This window comes from Cherax quadricarinatus, chromosome 50 (genome assembly GCF_038502225.1).
Source record: "Cherax quadricarinatus isolate ZL_2023a chromosome 50, ASM3850222v1, whole genome shotgun sequence".
NCBI lineage: Eukaryota > Metazoa > Arthropoda > Malacostraca > Decapoda > Parastacidae > Cherax > Cherax quadricarinatus.
Window position 1 is genome coordinate 15,822,601 of NC_091341.1, and position 19,173 is coordinate 15,841,773.

Here is a 19,173-nt window from a genome sequence, read left to right on the forward strand (position 1 = left end):
GAAGAACAAGGAGGGAGGGAAGGAGTCAAGTATTGAAGAACAAGGAGGGAGGGAAGGAGTCAAGTACTGAAGAACAAGGAGGGAGGGAAGGAGTCAAGTATTGAAGAACAAGGAGGGAGGGAAGGAGTCAAGTACTGAAGAACAAGGAGAGAGGGAAGGAGTCAAGTATTGAAGAACAAGGAGGGAGGGAAGGAGTCAAGTACTGAAGAACAAGGAGAGAGGGAAGGAGTCAAGTATTGAAGAACAAGGAGGGAGGGAAGGAGTCAAGTACTGAAGAACAAGGAGAGAGGGAAGGAGTCAAGTATTGAAGAACAAGGAGGGAGGGAAGGAGTCAAGTACTGAAGAACAAGGAGGGAGGGAAGGAGTCAAGTATTGAAGAACAAGGAGGGAGGGAAGGAGTCAAGTATTGAAGAACAAGGAGGGAGGGAAGGAGTCAAGTATTGAAGAACAAGGAGGGAGGGAAGGAGTCAAGTATTGAAGAACAAGGAGGGAGGGAAGGAGTCAAGTATTGAAGAACAAGGAGGGAGGGAAGGAGTCAAGTATTGAAGAACAAGGAGGGAGGGAAGGAGTCAAGTATTGAAGAACAAGGAGGGAGGGAAGGAGTCAAGTATTGAAGAACAAGGAGGGAGGGAAGGAGTCAAGTATTGAAGAACAAGGAGGGAGGGAAGGAGTCAAGTACTGAAGAACAAGGAGGGAGGGAAGGAGTCAAGTATTGAAGAACAAGGAGGGAGGGAAGGAGTCAAGTACTGAAGAACAAGGAGAGAGGGAAGGAGTCAAGTATTGAAGAACAAGGAGGGAGGGAAGGAGTCAAGTACTGAAGAACAAGGAGAGAGGGAAGGAGTCAAGTATTGAAGAACAAGGAGGGAGGGAAGGAGTCAAGTACTGAAGAACAAGGAGAGAGGGAAGGAGTCAAGTACTGAAGAACAAGGAGGGAGGGAAGGAGTCAAGTACTGAAGAACAAGGAGGGAGGGAAGGAGTCAAGTACTGAAGAACAAGGAGGGAGGGAAGGAGTCAAGTATTGAAAGAGAACAACAATGAGGGAGAGAGCGAAGACAGAATAATAGTCATACACAATGTGAACAAACTAACGAACAAAAGATGTCAACTGAAGATCGTTATCAAATCAAAGATTGCTTGACTTCATAATAGTCTTCACAGAGCCAAACGTTGTCACAACACAGCCACTTCTGACATCGTCACTTCTGACATCGTCACTTCTGACTAGGCAGCCCCTACAACACCCACCTTTCTTTTATTACACATCTCGAACGTGTTCTACACGTGTTCTGTTCATAAAAAAAACGCCGTTTTAGTGATGTTCTATGTTTCGGCCAATAAAACTACGTTTATGGGACTATCAAGATCATGGCAAGTTCCAGCGTCACTGATTTATTCTCACACAACTGAATACATAAAAAAAAAAAAAAAAAAAAAAAAAAAGGACACGGGCTCTTTTGCCTGTCAGTCAAATATTAACAAAGAGAAAATAAACCTAACAATAAATGGAAAATAAACAAAACTATAAAGAGAAAATAAACTTACCAATAAAGAGAAAATAAACCTAACAACAAAGAGAAAAAATAAACCTAACAATAAAGAGAAAATAAACCTAACAATAAACATATGTATGCTTGGTTTAAAATATCATAGACACTGACGAATAAAAAGTGAAAAACCACTTGAACGGAAAATTGAAACACATGTAAAAAGATATTTGTATATTATGGCCTCAGTACCATGTGCTGGAGCGGGATGTGCTGGAGCGGGATGTGCTGGAGCGGGATGTGCTGGAGCGGGATGTGCTGGAGCGGGATGTGCTGGAGCGGGATGTGCTGGAGCGGGATGTTGGAGCGGGATGTGCTGGAGCGGGATGTGCTGGAGCGGGATGTGCTGGAGCGGGATGTGCTGGAGAGGGATGTGCTGGAGCGGGATGTGCTGGAGAGGGATGTGCTGGAGCGGGATGTGCTGGAGCGGGATGTGCTGGAGAGGGATGTGCTGGAGCGGGATGTGCTGGAAAGGGATGTGCTGGAGAGGGATGTGCTGGAGCGGGATGTGCTGGAGCGGGATGTGCTGGAGCGGGATGTGCTGGAGCGGGATGTGCTGGAGCGGGATGTGTTGGAGCGGGATGTGCTGGAGCGGGATGTGCTGGAGCGGGATGTGCTGGAGCGGGATGTGCTGGAGAGGGATGTGCTGGAGCGGGATGTGCTGGAGAGGGATGTGCTGGAGCGGGATGTGCTGGAGCGGGATGTGCTGGAGCGGGATGTGCTGGAGCGGGATGTGCTTGAGAGGGATGTGCTGGAGAGGGATGTGCTGGAGAGGGATGTGCTGGAGAGGGATGTGCTGGAGCGGGATGTGCTGGAGCGGGATGTGCTGGAGAGGGATGTGCTGGAGTGGGATGTGCTGGAGAGGGATGTGCTGGAGCGGGATGTGCTGGAGCGGGATGTGCTGGAGCGGGATGTGCTGGAGACGGATGTGCTGGAGCGGGATGTGCTGGAGCGGGATGTGATGGAGAGGGATGTGCTGGAGTGGGATGTGCTGGAGAGGGATGTGCTGGAGCGGGATGTGCTGGAGCGGGATGTGCTGGAGCGGGATGTGCTGGAGACGGATGTGCTGGAGCGGGATGTGCTGGAGCGGGATGTACTGGAGCGGGATGTGCTGGAGAGGGATGTGCTGGAGCGGGATGTGCTGGAGAGGGATGTGCTGGAGCGGGATGTGCTGGAGCGGGATGTGCTGGAGCGGGATGTGCTGGAGCAGGATGTGCTGGAGAGGGATGTGCTGGAGCGGGATGTGCTGGAGCGGGATGTGCTGGAGAGGGATGTGCTGCAGCGGGATGTGCTGCAGCGGGATGTGCTGGAGAGGGATGTGCTGGAGCGGGATGTGCTGGAGCAGGATGTGCTGGAGAGGGATGTGCTGGAGCGGGATGTGCTGGAGAGGTATGTGCTGGCGAGGGATGTGCTGGAGAGAGATGTGCTGGAGCGGGATGTGCTGGAGAGGGATGTGCTTGAGAGGGATGTGCTGGAGAGGGAATGTGCTGGAGCGGAATGTGCTGGAAAGGGATGTGCTGGAGAGGGATGTGCTGGAGCGGGATGTGCTGGAGAGGGATGTGCTGGAGCGGGATGTGCTGGAGCGGGATGTGCTGTAGCGGGATGTGCTGAAGAGGGATGTGCTGGAAAGGGATGTGCTGGAGAGGGATGTGCTGGAGCGGGATGTGCTGGAGAGGGATGTGCTGGAGCGGGATGTGCTGGAGCGGGATGTGCTGGAGCGGGATGTGCTGGAGAGGGATGTGCTGCAGCGGGATGTGCTGCAGCGGGATGTGCTGGAGAGGGATGTGCTGGAGCGGGATGTGCTGGAGCAGGATGTGCTGGAGAGGGATGCGCTGGAGCGGGATGTGCTGGAGAGGGATGTGCAGGAGCGGAATGTGCTGGAGAGGGATGTGCTGGAGCGGGATGTGCTGGAGAGGTATGTGCTGGCGAGGGATGTGCTGGAGCGGGATGTGCTGGAGAGGGATGTGCTTGAGAGGGATGTGCTGGAGAGGGAATGTGCTGGAGCGGAATGTGCTGGAGAGGGATGTGCTGGAGCGGGATGTGCTGGAGAGGGATGTGCTGGAGCGGGATGTGCTGGAGCGGGATGTGCTGTAGCGGGATCTGCTGGAGAGGGATCTGCTGGATAGGGATCTGCTGGAGAGGGATGTGCTGGAGCAGGATGTGCTGGAGCGGGATGTGCTGGAGCGGGATGTGCTTGAGAGGGATGTGCTGTAGCGGGATCTGCTGGAGAGGGATCTGCTGGAAAGGGATCTGCTGGAGAGGGATCTGCTGGAGAGAGATCTGCTGGAGAGGGATCTGCTGGAGAGGGATCTGCTGGAGAGGGATCTGCTGGAGAGGGATCTGCTGAAGAGAGATCTGCTGGAGATGGGTCTGCTGGAGAGATCTGCTGGAGAGGGGTCTGCTGGAGAGGGATCTGCTGGAGAGGGGTCTGCTGAAGGAGATCTGCTGGAGAGGGGTCTGCTGGAGAGAGATCTGCTGGAGAGGGGTCTGCTGGAGAGAGATCTGCTGGAGAGGGATCTGCTGGAGAGAGATCTGCTGGAGAGGGATCTGCTGGAGAGAGATCTGCTGGAGAGGGGTCTGCTGGAGAGAGATCTGCTGGAGAGGGGTCTGCTGGAGAGGGATCTGCTGGAGAGGGGTCTGCTGGAGAGAGATCTGCTGGAGAGGGGTCTGCTGGAGAGGGATCTACTGGAGAGGGGTCTGCTGGAGAGAGATCTGCTGGAGAGGGATCTGCTGGAGAGAGATCTGCTGGAGAGGGGTCTGCTGGAGAGAGATCTGCTGGAGAGGGGTCTGCTGGAGAGAGATTTGCTGGAGAGGGATCTGCTGGAGAGGGGTCTGCTAGAGAGAGATCTGCTGGAGAGGGGTCTGCTGGAGAGGGATCTGCTGGAGAGGGATCTGCTGGAGAGGGATCTGCTGGAGAGGGGTCTGCTGGAGAGGGGTCTGCTGGAGAGGGATCTGCTGGAGAGGGGTCTTTTGGAGAGGGGTCTCCTGGAGAGGGATCTGCTGGAGAGGGGTCTGCTGGAGAGGGATCTGCTGGAGAGAGATCTGCTGGAGAGGGGTCTGCTGGAGAGAGATCTGCTGGAGAGGGGTCTGCTGGAGAGGGATCTGCTGGAGAGGGATCTGCTGGAGAGGGGTCTGCTGGAGAAGGGTCTGCTGGAGAGAGATCTGCTGGAGAGGGATCTGCTGGAGAGAGATCTGCTGGAGAGGGGTCTGCTGGAGAGAGATCTGCTGGAGAGGGATCTGCTGGAGAGAGATCTGCTGGAGAGATCTGCTGGAGAGGTCTGCTGGAGAGGGGTCTGCTGGAGAGGGGTCTGCTGGAGAGGACTCTGCTCTAATGCAGATTATTTTTACCTGTATTTTAATTCTGACCAAGTGGTTCCTCACTTTTCAAACAAGTGAACAAAGAACACAAGATCAAAAACCGGCCTTTGAAAGCTGCGATTATACTTCGTTGCGCAAGTAACAAAAATACCGATCAAAATATTTGGATGTATCAAGAAGCTATACAATTAAAAGCTCAGCAAATGGAAGGTGGTGAAATACGGTGAGGGAGGGAAGACAAGATTGGCTGTACAGGTGAGAGACGCAGGTGATGTGGTTGTGAAATGATGCTCTGGAGATTAGAGCAAGACGAGAGGCTGCAGGCTTGTAGCTGTCTTGTATGCTAGTTGTATACTGTAGCCTATCCCTATCCCGGTAATTCTACCAACATTAATGCAACTTTATATCAACTTGTATACACCCTTTTTGTGAATTTAATTTATTACTTTAAGCTAAGGTAGGCATATGCAGGGTGGATTTGTGTGCGTGGTTAACTACCTTATTCCTTAGATAAACCATGTTAAAATATTGTTTTCCTGTAAGCTACTTAACTTATATAAATTATACATGTTGCAGTACATAAACTGTAGCATTTTCTACACATGTGGGATTTTTAGATTTATTATGACTAGCAACTACAGAGAAATCCAAGCCGATAAGAAGTTTGTGTGTATGTATTTTTGTGTGTATTTCAACCGCATTCAAGGACCAAAAATCTTGACATGAAAATTTCCACAGGGAAGTGAGTACAGTAGTTTTGTTTGTTGATCACCCGCCAGTGAGGACCTGAAATTTAAGAGCATTTCCCACTTCATTAGTAAAGACAAGCAGCAAAAAAAAAAATAAAACCGGGAATAAGCCTCATGTTAAAAATGTTGTGTAGAAAAAGCCGAGTGAACAAGATGGTTTCTGTAATAATCAGAAGAAGGATAACATCTATTCTCAAGGCTTTAGCGAACCCGTTGTTGTCTCACCGGCCACAGTTGAGGAACCACAGTCATGCCTAAACACACACACACACACACACACACACACACACACACACACACACACACACACACACACACACACATTAAAGAGGCCAACGTTCAATGCCCCTTCCCTGTGGTAAGTGGTATAATAAACAGTTGTTACGACACCCAGAGTAGTAGGCCAGAGCAGATCTCGCTGCTGTTGGTATCGGGGCAGTTAAAATGCTTCTGAAAGCAGTACGTACCACTTAAACAGTACTTACCAGTTGTAATAATGGTCGTAAAATACCGATAATATGTTAGGTAAAAGAACACAAGTGCAAGTAATTTACCTAACAGTACTTACCACGTCAGCTTACCTCCTGGCGGCACCTTATCTGTGTACTTCATGAAGCAAACACACAGGTAGGTCATAGGTGCCGAAGATAGGCACCTATGACCTGTTTTGAGGGTTCCTCTACCCTCACAGCCCGGACAAAGGCTAGACCTCCTGTTCAACTGGACTGTTACTATCTTCGGAGCGCTGGTGCACACAGCCGTCTGGTTAATCTGGTACTAGCAAGCTGTCCATGTATTAGTGGTACCCGGACGATACTTCTGATACACCTGCTTTTCACGTCACCCAGACGATTTAATGTCCCGTACTCAGAGTAGCAAGAAGTTATCTTTACCAAGCTTGTCTTTGAATGCATTTTATACCAAAAAGGTTTAACTACCACTCGCATGGAGATCGAACTTAGGAACTTTCAGATACGTACCAAAGGTTGTGACCACTGAGCTACTTCAGGTGTCAAGACACGTTGTATGACAGCTCGAAACTCGTGCCCAGATCTTAACGTTATTTTACGTGGCACATCCAACAAAATCACCTGACTAGATATGAATTAAATATTAGCTACAATAACCTAATAAAGTCACACGCTACGTAATAAGCTTTTTATCTGGACGTTTCGCTCTGTGTAAAGATCTACACAGCGAAACGTAGCGTCAATAAAAACTTGTTTTCTAATGTCTTTTTTTTTCTTCGAAATTAGCACTCTTGAATGTCTCAACCGTCCGGTTTCAGCAAGGTTACAAGTCTGGTAGTGTGCACCTGTAGCTGATGTAGACCTAACTACTCTGGTAGTGTGCACCTGTAGCTGATGTAGACCTAACTACGTCTGGTAGTGTATACCTGTAGCTGATGTAGACCTAACTACGTCTGGTAGTGTGCACCTGTAGCTGATGTAGACCTAACTACTCTGGTAGTGTGCACCTGTAGCTGATGTAGACCTAACTACGTCTGGTAGTGTACACCTGTAGCTGATGTAGACCTAACTACGTCTGGTAGTGTGCACCTGTAGCTGATGTAGACCTAACTACTCTGGTAGTGTGCACCTGTAGCTGATGTAGACCTAACTACGTCTGGTAGTGTACACCTGTAGCTGATGTAGACCTAACTACGTCTGGTAGTGTGCACCTGTAGCTGATGTAGACCTAACTACTCTGGTAGTGTGCACCTTTAGCTGATGTAGACCTAACTACGTCTGGTAGTGTACACCTGTAGCTGATGTAGACCTAACTACGTCTGGTAGTGTACACCTGTAGCTGATGTAGACCTAACTACGTCTGGTAGTGTACACCTGTAGCTGATGTAGACCTAACTACGTCTGGTAGTGTGCACCTGTAGCTAATGTAGACCTAACTACGTCTGGTAGTGTACACCTGTAGCTGATGTAGACCTAACTACGTCTGGTAGTGTGCACCTGTAGCTGATGTAGACCTAACTACGTCTGGTAGTGTGCACCTGTAGCTGATGTAGACCTAACTACGTCTGGTAGTGTGCACCTGTAGCTGATGTAGACCTAACTACGTCTGGTAGTGTGCACCTGTAGCTGATGTAGACCTAACTACGTCTGGTAGTGTGCACCTGTAGCTGATGTAGACCTAACTACGTCTGGTAGTGTGCACCTGTAGCTGATGTAGACCTAACTACGTCTGGTAATGTGCACCTGTAGCTGATGAAGACCTAACTACGTCTGGTAGTGTGCACCTGTAGCTGATGTAGACCTAACTACGTCTGGTAGTGTGCACTTCCAGCTGATATAGACCTAACTACGTCTGGTAGTGTGCACCTGTAGCTGATGTATACCTAACTACGTCTGGTAGTGTGCACCTGTAGCTGATGTAGACCTAACTACGTCTGGTAGTGTGCACCTGTAGCTGATGAAGACCTAACTACGTCTGGTAGTGTGCACCTGTAGCTGATATAGACCTAACTACGTCTGGTAGTGTGCACTTCCAGCTGATATAGACCTAACTACGTCTGGTAGTGTGCACCTGTAGCTGATGTAGACCTAACTAGGTCTGGTAGTGTGCACGTTCAGCTGATGTAGACCTAACTACGTCTGGTAGTGTACACCTGTAGCTGATGTAGACCTAACTACGTCTGGTAGTGTGCACCTGTAGCTGATGTAGACCTAACTACTCTGGTAGTGTGCACCTGTAGCTCATGTAGACCTAACTACGTCTGGTAGTGTACACCTGTAGCTGATGTAGACCTAACTACGTCTGGTAGTGTGCACCTGTAGCTGATGTAGACCTAACTACTCTGGCAGTGTGCACCTGTAGCTGATGTAGACCTAACTACGTCTGGTAGTGTACACCTGTAGCTGATGTAAACCTAAGTACGTCTGGTAGTGTACACCTGTAGCTGATGTAGACCTAACTACTCTGGTAGTGTGCACCTGTAGCTGATGTAGACCTAACTACGTCTGGTAGTGTGCACCTGTAGCTGATGTAGACCTAACTACGTCTGGTAGTGTGCACCTGTAGCTGATGTAGACCTAACTACGTCTGGTAGTGTGCACCTGTAGCTGATGTAGACCTAACTACGTCTGGTAGTGTGCACCTGTAGCTGATGTAGACCTAACTACGTCTGGTAGTGTGCACCTGTAGCTGATGAAGACCTAACTACGTCTGGTAGTGTGCACCTGTAGCTGATGTAGACCTAACTACGTCTGGTAGTGTGCACTTCCAGCTGATATAGACCTAACTACGTCTGGTAGTGTGCACCTGTAGCTGATGTAGACCTAACTAGGTCTGGTAGTGTGCACGTTCAGCTGATGTAGACCTAACTACGTCTGGTAGTGTACACCTGTAGCTGATGTAGACCTAACTACGTCTGGTAGTGTGCACCTGTAGCTGATGTAGACCTAACTACGTCTGGTAGTGTGCACCTGTAGCTAATGTAGACCTACGTCTATTAGTGTGCACCTGTAGCTAATGTAGACCTAAATACGTCTGATAATGTGCACCCATAGATGATGTAGACCTAACTACGTCTGGTAGTGTGCACTTCCAGCTGATATAGACCTAACTACGCCTGGTAGTGTGCACCTGTAGCTGATGTAGACCTAACTACGTCTGGTAGTGTGCACCTTCAGCTGATGTAGACCTAACTACGTCTGGTAGTGTTCACCTGTAGCTGATGTACACCTAACTACGTCTGGTAGTGTGCACCTGTAACTGATGTAGACCTACGTCTAGTAGTGTGCACCTTCAGCTGATGTAGAAATAACTACGTCTGGTACTGTGCACCTGTAGCTGATTTAGACCTAACTACATCTGGTAGAGTGCACCTGTAGCTGACGTAGACCTAACTACGTCTGGTAGTGTGCACCTGTAGCTGATGTAGACCTAACTACGTCTGGTCGTGTGCACCTGTAGCTCATGTAGACCTAACTACGTCTGGTAGTGTGCACCTTTAGCTGATGTAAAAATAACTACGTCTGCTAGTGTGCACCTGTAGCTGATGTAGACGTGCTGATGTAGACCTAACTACGTCTGATAGTGTGCACCTGTAGCTGACGTAGACCTAACTACGTCTGGCATTGTACACCTCCAGCTGATGTAGACCTAACTACGTCTGGTGGTGTGCACCTTCAGCTGAGGTAGACCTAACTACGTCTGGTAGTGTATACCTGTAGCTGATGTAGACCTAACTACGTCTGGTAGTGTGCACCTGTAGCTGATGTAGACCTGTCTGGTAGTGTGCACCTGTACCTGATGTAGACCTAACTACGTCTGGTAGTGTGCACCTGTAGCTGATGTAGACCTAAATACGTCTGGTAGTGTGCACCTGTAGCTGATGTAGACCTAACTACGTCTGGTAGTGTACACCTGTAGCTGATGTAGACCTAACTACGTCTGGTAGTGTGCATCTGTACCTGATGTAGACCTAACTACGTCTGGTAGTGTGCACCTGTAGCTGATGTAGACCTAACTACGTCTGGTAGTGTGCACCTGTAGCTTATGTAGACCTAACTACGTCTGGTAGTGTGCACCTGTAGCTGATGTAGACCCAACTACGTCTGGTAGTGTGCACCTGTAGCTAATGTAGACCTACGTCTATTAGTGTGCACCTGTAGCTGATGTAGACCTAACTACGTCTGATAATGTGCAACCATAGCTGATGTAGACCTAACTACGTCTGGCAGTGTGCACTTCCAGCTGATATAGACCTAACTACGCCTGGTAGTGTGCACCTGTAGCTGATGTAGACCTAACTACGTCTGGTAGTGTGCACCTTCAGCTGATGTAGACCTAACTACGTCTGGTAGTGCTCACCTGTAGCTGATGTAGACCTAACTATGTCTGGTAGTGTGCACCTGTAACTGATGTAGACCTACGTCTAGTAGTGTGCACCTTCAGCTGATGTAGACCTAACTACGTCTGGTAGTGTGCACCTGTAGCTGATGTAGACCTAACTACGTCTGGTAGTGTGCACCTGTAGCTGATGTAGACCTAACTACGTATGGTCGTGTGCACCTGTAGCTCATGTAGACCTAACTACGTCTGGTAGTGTGCACCTTCAGCTGATGTAAAAATAACTACGTCTGCTAGTGTGCACCTGTAGCTGATGTAGACGTAACTACGTCTGGTAGTGTGCACCTGTAGCTCATGTAGACCTAACTACGTCTGATAGTGTGCACCTCCAGCTGATGTAGACCTAACTACGTCTGGCATTGTACACCTCCAGCTGATGTAGACCTAACTACGTCTGGTAGTGTGCATCTGTACCTGATGTAGACCTAACTACGTCTGGTAGTGTGCACCTGTAGCTTATGTAGACCTAACTACGTCTGGTAGTGTGCACCTCCAGCTGATGTAGACCTAACTACGTCTGGTAGTGTGCATCTGTACCTGATGTAGACTTAACTACGTCTGGTAGTGTGCACCTGTAGCTGATGTAGACCTAACTACGTCTGGTAGTGTGCACCTGTAGCTTATGTAGACCTAACTACGTCTGGTAGTGTGCACCTCCAGCTGATGTAGACCTAACTACGTCTGGTAGTGTGCACCTCCTGCTGATGTAGACCTAACTACGTCTGGTAGTGTGCACCTCCAGCTGATGTAGACCTAACTACGTCTGGTAGTGTGCACCTCCTGCTGATGTAGACCTAGCTACGTCTGGTAGTGTGCACCTCCTGCTGATGTAGACCTAACTACGTCTGGTAGTGTGCACCTCCTGCTGATGTAGACCTAACTACGTCTGGTAGTGTGCACCTCCAGCTGATGTAGACCTACGTCTGGTAGTGTGCACCTCCTGCTGATGTAGACATGACTACGTCTGGTAGTGTGCACCTCCAGCTGATGTAGACATGACTACGTCTGGTAGTGTGCACCTCCAGCTGATGTAGACATGACTACGTCTGGTAGTGTGCACCTCCAGCTGATGTAGATATAAATAACTGTAAACTTTGCCAGAGGAATTACTGTTACATCCTGTTGTTTTATTTACCTGAATACGAAAAATGTAATGAATTTAGAGACAACTTACTCAAAAGTAATCAAGAAATATCTAAGAACCTTATATCCACAGTGGTATATAACTACTCATTCCATAAAAAAAATTACCTTACATTGCCTATTGTAACTAATAGCCAGCATAACTTACTTGTTTATTGTAAATAACTCCTAACTTACTTGGGTATTGTAAATAACTCATAACTTACTTGGGTACTTTAAATAACTCATAAGCACCATAACTTGCTTGGGTATTGTTAATAACTCATGGGCACACATAAGCTACATGGTAAGGTTTATGCGATGATTTAATGTGTACACAACTCATAACTATTATTCCTAAGTTAATATATTTGTACACGGTTCATTAATACTTGCTTAGCTAATAGAACCGTCGGGTTCCAGTGTGTGAACGAGCTGTATACTGCCGTCAACTAGAGACTACCGCCCACAGGTTGAGCATGGGGTATACAGCGTGTATAACAAACTAGATGTATAAGTGTAATGTAGAAGAATTAAGACATTTTTGCAACATTTGGGAATCTTTATTGTGGAAACGTTTCGCTAACTAGTAGCTTCCTCGGTTCGGTGCAGAGATGAATGATGGAATTTGAGGAGTGTGAGGTAATCAGTCCCTAAACCTTGAGTCGATGTGTTCAGTCCATACAACATTCAGCTTTTATTGAGAAATTCGTATCACTCTGTGTAGAGCTTTATGAAGTCGTGACAAAGCTCAACACGTATATAACACAGCTCTCAAGCTAAATAACAAAGCAAACCCACCTTTACCATAGGATTTATACACCCTGAGGTGTATGTCTTTCAGTGTATTTACGCTGACAGTCTACTTTAATCCCTACTTATTGAGATTAAAGTATTCTTGACTGGTAATGAACAGGTAACCTGCAGCCATAATGACCCTCGTGCAGTTGATACTCTTTAAACTCCACTAATCAACCAACTCACCTTCGCCAGACATTCGCCATTTTTTTTTTTACCTTTTTTACCCCTGGCAGCCGGCAGGTCACCAGGGAACCTGCCTGTGCCCAAAGGAAGGAACTAGAGCGCTTGTCAAGTCAGTGAGCGGGGGAGAAAGTGCCTTGAGTGTGGGAACCTCGCACACTTGGGGCCGGGTGGAGGCCATCCCTCGCGCCCAGCCCAGAATTACCGCCCGTTTGTCGGCATCCAAGAAAGGGTTCAACTGACGTATTTGGCAGAGACGCTGGTTATACCTCACGACGTGTGGTTTATGGTGGCACACCAGGAACTGTAGCGGTTCCAGACCAGGAACTGTAGTTGTAGGTAAGGAATTGTTGTTCCAGACCAGGAACTGTGGTTGTGGGTAAGGGATTGTTCCAGACCAGGAATTGTAGTTGTAAGGAAATGTTGTTCCAGACCAAGAACTGGGGTTGTAAGGAAATGTTGTTCCAGACCAGGAACTGTGGTTGTAAGGAATTGCTCCAGACCAGGAATTATGATGGCAGAACACGATTATTATTATTATTATTATTATTATTATTATTATTATTATTATTATTACAGTTGGGGAGAAGCGGTAAACTCATAGGAATCACACAGTGCCTGGGGGAATGGGAGACAACCAGGTTTGGTCCAAAAGAAAGGCAGGTTGACAGGTTCAGTTCCTTGGATAAAGGCACGTCCTTTGAGGAGTGTATAGTACTAGTATGTATACATACATACATACATACATACATACATACATACATATATATATATATATATATATATATATATATATATATATATATATATATATATATATATAATTACATACACGGTTCTTTGTCATTGACAAAAAACACAACTCATTTTGGTAAGTAAACGTGTTAAACATAACAAGAGTTAGTGTGAGTTGGGTAAGAGAAAGTTGTTTGTATCTGTGACGTCACAATGCTGCGGATTCATGGTCCTACTGGCCGCATATATTTTGTTAATCCACGAACGGCAACGACTGCTGGTTTTAGTGGGCGAGTTCGTGTAAAGGTTCCTGGAGTTTACCTGGAGAGAGTTCCGGGGGTTAATGCCCCCGCGGCCCGGTCTGTGACCAGGCCTCCCATGTTTTTTTTTTAATATCCTGTGGTCATTATTAGCAAAATTTGTATTTAATATATATATATATATATATATATATATATATATATATATATATATATATATATATATATATATAATATATATATATATATATATAATATATATATATATATATATAATATATATATATATATATATATATATATATATATATATATATATATATATATATATATATATATATATATATATAATATATATATATATATATATATATATATATATATATATATATATATATATATAATATATATATATATATATATATATATATATATATATATATATATATATATATATATATATATATATATATATATATATATATATATATATATTTCTCAATTTTCGAGTCTCAGTTATATTGTTTCAAATTCTATAAAATCCCGTATTTAATTTTTATTTTTGCTTTTAAGTAATTGGAATCTGCATCCCTGGTATGAGCTACCAGACAAGAACAGCTGAGCGATTGAAGAGTTTCCAAACTGACATCAACACGATCCAATAACAGCCCAAAGCTTCCTCTAAATAAGATACTCTAGCATTGGAGGTTTGAACCCAGTCAGGTGAAGCATTTACAAATTATCATATAAAAACTAGTATCTCATTTTTTATTTTTATTTGAATAAAATTAGCATATTGGTAGCTACACAGCCCAAAAATCAATATAAAAATTTATCTAGTTAAGATACACTAACAATACACATATTACCCGCGACTTATAAATGGTCCTACTTGGACCATTTATAAGTCACAGTGTGACTTTTTATTCTTTATACACTAGCACTTAGAGTTTGAAGCCAATCAGATGAGGCATTCTTCAGTTGTTATATGGAGAGCAATTTGCTTAATAACTTTCGCAAATTAACACTTACAGGTTCCTAAATTAATGTGAATCTTTCGTTGGGTAAGCCCCACCATCGGTGAAAGTTTCAAGCTGACCAGAAACTGCATTCTCAAGTTACTGGTCAGAATCCAGTCATCCCAATTTAATTAACAATACTTGGCAACTGATAAAGTCGCAAATATACAGCTTAAGCTTACTGTGACTCACGAAATCGTAATAACACGATTGCAAACAAACCATACCACGGGTGGGGTTTGAACCCTCGGTCAGAGAGTTTCAAAACTCCAGACCGTCGTGTTAGCCACCAGCGGGTTCAAACCCCATCCGTGGTATGGTTAAACTTACTGGGTATCATGTTGCTCGTAACTTAAACTTACTGTGTATCATGTTGCTTGTAATATGCATCAACTGTTAAAGATTACCGTTACTCTTGGGAAGATTTCTGAAGTTATCCCATGAAGAACAGATCTGGGAATGGCTTATATAAAATCGAACAACGGCGCAAGAATTTTCCAATAGTTGAATGAACCTTTTTTTTCCATATACAGTGCACGAGCATTTAAAAACTGAAACCGATCGGTTGAGGCGTCCTCGTGCTGAGGAAGAAAAATATCAGGCAACCATTTAAAGGTTTCATTTGAAAATATTCAGTGAAAGTTGTTAAGTTTTAATAGTTGTAAAGCTTATACTTTTATATATACTTTTTTAAACACTTGTGTGAGAGACTAGATAGAATTCAATATCGTAATTAATGTAGCCTTTTTTTAAGACCTTTTTTTCTGAACGTTATACAGAAATACAATGTATTCAATTTGTATTTGTTTGTATATTTAAATAGAAATATTAAACGTATAATTGTCATCCAACGCCTTGGAAATAGATTTGGTCTAGAGAAGGGGGAATAGCTCAAATTCCTTTAATCAAGAGCCCTTCGTCGGTATGAAGACACCGCTTCCCCCTTGAGGGGATATGAACGTATAAACTAATCAGGGCTTTAATCCTAGCTAAGTTTCCTTGAGTCAGTCATTTGTGAGAACAATCCTGCAGCTTATCCAGGTCTGTTTGTAGGGTTTCCTTGTCCTCTCCTGTTCGTATTTTCCTCATTAGTTTCACAATATTTGCAAACAAGAATACATCTGGCTCAATTTCTTCCATTATTATTGTTCATGTACACTGGAAATATTACTGATCCTTGTGGAACCCCACTTGTCATTGTTACCCAACCTGTGTTTCCTTCCAGCTTCCTTTTCCACTGCGCTTCATTAAAGAATTGCTTCATTCCTATGTAGTATAGTTTTCTGAAGTTCAGTTTCTTCCTTTATTCCTGTGCTGTTTCTCTCCATCTATATTTTCACATGGCATTCAAAACTCCTCACGAGACGTCTCTCATATTCGACGTCCCTTATGTCAGATTTACCTAGACTGGAGTAATAGATCCAGCCTCGCTGGCTCACTCCTTCCTCTCTCTGGTTGTGTTCCTAACTTGTTGACACGAAGTGTTCAGTCACTACCTCCATCTTCTTAGCTCTTTACTCTTCCGGTTCCCCGTATGGCTTCAAAGTTACGAAGTTTATTTCATTGTGGCTAAAGTCTCCCACGATCAGTAACGTTGTTTTGTTCCTCTGTATTTTTTTAGCTGCTTCCGCTTTAATGTCCAACATCGCTTTGTTGCTGTTATGAAGTTCTTGTCTTAGTCTCCTGATGCTTAGTGGCGGGATGTATATCACTCTGTGATTATGTTAGCTTGTTAGTTACCAACTGTCAAAGTCACTTGTCAACAGACACTTTGTACTCGCCTAACTGTGGTTGCAGGGGATGAGACTCAGCTCCTGGCCCCGTGTGTGTGTGTGTACTCACCTAGTTGTACTCACCTAGTTGAGGTTGCAGGGGTCGAGTCCAAGCTCCTGGCCCCGCCTCTTCACTGGTCGCCACTAGGTCACTCTCCCTGAACCATGAGCTTTATCGTACCTCTGCTTAAAGCTATGTATGGATCCTGCCTCCACTACATCGCTTCCCAAACTATTCCACTTCCTGACTACTCTGTGGCTGAAGAAATACTTCCTAACATCCCTTTGATTCATCTGTGTCTTCAGCTTCCAACTGTATCCCCGTGTTGCTGTGTCCAGTCTCTGGAACATCCTGTCTTTGTCCACCTTGTCAATTCCTCTCAGTATTTTGTAAGTCGTTATCATGTCCCCCCCTATCTCTCCTGTCCTCCAGTGTCGTCAGGTTGATTTCCCTTAACCTCTCCTCGTAGGACATACCTCTTAACTCTGGGACTAGTCTTGTGTGTGTGTGTGTGTGTGTGTGTGTGTGTGTGTGTGTGTGTGTGTGTGTGTGTGTGTGTGTGTGTGTGTGTGTGTGTGTGTGTGTGTGTGTGTGTGTGTGTGTGTGTGTGTGTGTGTGTGTGTGTGTGTGTGTGTGTGTGTGTGTGTGTGTGTGTGTGTGTGTGTGTAACTGCACTTCTCACATACAACATTTCATTTACATTACTTAAAGAGCAGCAGTATTAAGAATGGTGTGGGTCAGTTACTATGCAAATAACCACATGTCTACTTGCATACAAACACCTATTTATTTTATCACGTGAGTGTAAGGCAGAGTGACGGCACCTGTGGTGGGAAGGGTCGCACCTGAGTGCCTGGGTACTGTGCGTGCGTGTGGCGGTGAGTGTGAGGAGAGCGAGTGTGGCTAGCTGGTGGTGGTGGTGGTGGTGATGAAGTGGTGGTGGTGGTAGTGGTGGTAGCGGGGCAGCAGCAGCAGTGTGAGTCGCGGCTAAGCTTGCCAGTCGGTAACATGTCTGAGTGACGCCGCCTGCCCCGCTCTCTCTCTCTCTCTCTCTCTCCGTGTCTTGGGATACTACCACACCACCACCACCTGCCTCCTCCCCAACCTGTGTTTCAGTGTCCCCCCGCGCGCGCGCGCGTCCTTGTGTCTGTGTTAGTGTGTGTGTGTGTCTCTTCCCCCTCCCCCTGCAGGAGTCTCCTTATTACCTCGTCAGAGTGGCTCAGGATCCATCGCTCTCCAGCAGGTGGGTAGCACAGTTCTTGTACAGTTATGGACGTGTGCCTCGCTACACTAAACACCGTTGAGCCTGACCAGCACCTGGATGGGTGACTATGTGAACATACCTTGCTGATATAATGTGCTTTATAAACCAATGATATAGAATACCTGATGCAGCTATTCTATATCACTAATAAGAAATTTGTGATTTTTTTTGGGGTCGCCAGACGAGAGGTGAAAGTGCTTGTTTAGTGGCCTCTAGGATGACCTGGGGTGGTGGCAGGGACATCTGGAGTTTTTCTCGTCCACACTAGTGCACCTACACTCTCTAAATACATAAGAACACTAGAAAATATGAGCACTGCAGTAGGTACTGGGAGGAACCCCTAGAAAAGGTTCTGAGAGGAACCCCAGAAAAGGTTCTAAGAGGATCCAAAGCATGGGACTGAGAAAATCCTTGATATGGTACTGAGAGAGGGGCCCCAGTCATGAGGCACTCAGGGAGGACCTCAGACATGACAGTGACAGTATGACAGACATGAGGCACTCAGAGAGACGACCTCAGACATTACAATGATAGTATGAAAGACATGAGGCACTCAGAGAGGACCTCAGACATGACAGTGATAGTATGACAGACATGAGGCACTCAGAGATAGGACCTCAGACATGACAATGATAGTATGACAGACATGAGGCACTCAGAGAGAGGACCTCAGACATGACAATGATAGTATGACAGACATGAGGCACTCAGAGAGAGGACCTCAGACATGACAATGATAGTATGACAGACATGAGGCACTCAGAGAGGACCTCAGACATGACAATGATAGTATGACAGACATGAGGCACTCAGAGAGGACCTCAGACATAACAGTGATAGTATGACAGACATGAGGCACTCAGAGAGACGACCTCAGACATGACAATGATAGTATGCCAGACATGAGGCACTCAGAGAGACGACCTCAGACATGACAATAATAGTATGCCAGACATGAGAAACTAACAGAAAGGACCTCAGACATGACAATGATAGTATCCCAGACATGAGACATTCAAAGAGGGGCCCCAGACGTGACACTGACAGGATCTCAAACATGGTACACAGATACAGCACTGAGAAGACCCCAGACATGGTACACCCCAGATAAAACCCCAGACACGGTACACCTCAGATAAGACCCCAGACATGATACACCCCAGAAAAGACCCCAGACATGGTACACCCCAGATAAGACCCCAGACAAGATACACCCCAGAAAAGACCCCAAACATGGTACACCCCAGATAAGACCCGAGACATGATACACCCCAGAAAAGACCCCAGACATGGTATACCCCAGATAAGACCCCAGACATGGTACACCTCAGATAAGACCCCAGACATGATACACCCCAGATAAGACCCAAGACATGGTACATCTCAGATAAGACCCCAGACATGATACACCCCAGAAAAGACCCCAGACATGGTATACCCCAGATAAGACCCCAGACATGATACACCCCAGAAAAGACTCCAGACACAGTACACCCCAGAAAAGACTCCAGACATGGTACACCCCAGAGAAGACCCTAC

General features: G+C 46.0%; 1 protein-coding gene across 4 annotated transcripts in view; it reads left to right on the forward strand.

The window, feature by feature from the left end:
* Window positions 1–17,298: 17,298 nt before the first annotated feature.
* twz (BTB/POZ domain-containing protein twz) overlaps window positions 17,299–19,173 on the forward strand; it is a 304,566-nt gene continuing 302,691 nt past the window's right edge. For 2 of the 4 annotated variants that reach the window (XM_053786127.2, XM_053786126.2), the window contains exon 1: window positions 17,299–17,613. The gene's annotated coding sequence lies outside the window, so the exon portion shown is untranslated. The remainder of the gene's footprint in view (window positions 17,614–19,173) is intronic. The other 2 variants (XM_053786125.2, XM_053786128.2) reach the window with 1 other exon arrangement.